The sequence below is a fragment of the Eufriesea mexicana genome, unplaced genomic scaffold, assembly GCF_001483705.2.
Source record: "Eufriesea mexicana isolate 0111107269 unplaced genomic scaffold, ASM148370v2 scaffold8199, whole genome shotgun sequence".
Lineage (NCBI taxonomy): Eukaryota > Metazoa > Arthropoda > Insecta > Hymenoptera > Apidae > Eufriesea > Eufriesea mexicana.
The window spans coordinates 1-2,365 of NW_016915967.1; positions in this window are offsets into that span (position 1 = coordinate 1).

The window sequence follows — 2,365 nt, forward strand, 5'->3', positions numbered from 1 at the left end:
ATATATATATGGTCATTGTAATGATAATTATTACGTGATATGTATTACGAAACATCTTTTTCTTATAACGGTCCGTGATACGAACACCTACTCAGATTCTGTCTATATGTCATTGTTTATTATGTCGTTAACGTGTATATGTGAAACTTTCAAAGTGAATAAAATGTACCTAAGCATATAACCACTACAGTTTCATTTTCTTTTTACCAAAAACAAAGTCACTCATCTTCATTTGTGACTTCATGTTTGTCAATAATTAATTCATCAACTTTTAAAATTAACTAATAATAACTAATAATAATATAATAACTAAAAATAACTAATATAATTCTGGATATGAATTCGTTGTTATCTAAATAATTATTGATGATTATTGCATAGAGTGTTTGAACTATTGCCGTAGATACTAATGGTTTAGCCTTCCATTAGTATACTGGAATAATTAATAATTCAAGTTCATGAAATAATTATAGAAATTTGGAATTCTTCATAACAGAATATATTTATATTTGCTTCATTGATATTAATAAATATAAGAAACATCGTTTGATATTTCACATTGATACTTTAGCACATAGCTATTTCAAAGATGCAACATTTTCCCGCTATAAAAATACTTAGCGTATCCGGCTGTAGCCAACTTCCAGTTGGCGGCAAGCGGACATACCGATAACAAATGGTGGAAGAATATTCGCACGCGACAAAGTGAAATATTAAATCTCAAACTGTTTCGTGAAGTAGTGATATCGCTGATTGACTTTTAATTACTTTACGAAGAATGAACATTTCTTTGGTGATAATATACTACATGTGAAAAAAGGGATGTTGCATAGTGCAAATGGTATAATGACACATGTGGAAAATAAAGTGGTGTGAGTGCAGGATCCTATAATACTGCCGCATTGTCCATTACAATCTGCTATAGAAGATTCTAGATTTCGACTGCCCATTGGAATATTTGATCAACATTACTGAATAGGCAGCTTTTTAATAGTTTTTTAAATTTTTCTTCGATCTTGACGTTTAATTGCAACATAGTTATGTATTATCGCTATTACATTCTAAATTTTGATTGTGGAATAAGATATTTCATTACTCCTGCATAGAATAGATTGTTCTCCAACCAGTAAGACGATTATATTACGATTGAAGGAACATATATGAAACAAAGCAACGGAAAAGCAAGGGCCTGTGAAATCGTTCTACACAGTATACTTTCTTCGCCTATGATCCTGAAATTAGGCTATTCGGTTAGATTTTTTCGGTATAACAGCGTAGACTGAACTCTTCCTTAACCGGATTGGATATTTTTTTTACGTTTCAAGCATGCGTTTTCGAAAATTAGTGCCAAAAGAGTAAGTGGCTATCAGATTGCGCTGCGCAGTTTATCTTTTTGCATTCTATCTTCAAAATTAGGCTTTAGACTCCGGTTTTTTTTATTTATCAGCGTAAAGTGAATTCTTCCTTACCGGGATTGGATATTTTTTCTGCGTTTCGAGCGTACGCTTTCCAAAAATAGTGCCGAATGTGTCAGTGACTGTCAGATCATGCTGCGCAATTTAATTTTTTGGCTTCTAGTCTTTGAATTAGGCTTTTTGAATCGGGTTTTTCCACTGATTCGCGTACAGTGATATTTTCCTTAACGGGATTGGATATTTTTCTTCGGTTTCGAGTGTGCGTTTTCGAGAAATAGTGCCGAATGTGTCAGTGGTTGTGAAATCGTGCTGCGCAATAGGCTTTTTTGGATTCGATCTTCGAAATTAGGCTTTTTTATTCGGATTTTTTCATCTAACAGCATAGAGTAGAATTTTCTCTAACGGGATTGATTACTTTTTTTCGGTTTCGTGCGTGCGCTTTCCAATAATAGTGCCGAATGTGTCAGTGGCCGTGAAATCGTGCTGCGCAATAGACTTTTTTGGATTCGATCTTCGAAATTAGGCATTTTTATTCGGATTTTTTCGTCTAACAGCATAGAGTAGAATTTTCTCTAACGGGATTGATTACTTTTGTTCGGTTTTGTGCGTGCGTTTTCCAATAATAGTGCCGAATGTGTCAGTGGCCGTGAAATCGTGCTGCGCAATAGACTTTTTTGGATTCGATCTTCGAAATTAGGCATTTTTATTCGGATTTTTTCGTCTAACAGCATAGAGTAGAATTTTCTCTAACGGGATTGATTACTTTTGTTCGGTTTTGTGCGTGCGTTTTCCAATAATAGTGCCGAATGTGTCAGTGGCCGTGAAATCGTGCTGCGCAATAGACTTTTTTGGATTCGATCTTCGAAATTAGGCATTTTTATTCGGATTTTTTCGTCTAACAGCATAGAGTAGAATTTTCTCTAACGGGATTGATTACTTTTGTTCGGTTT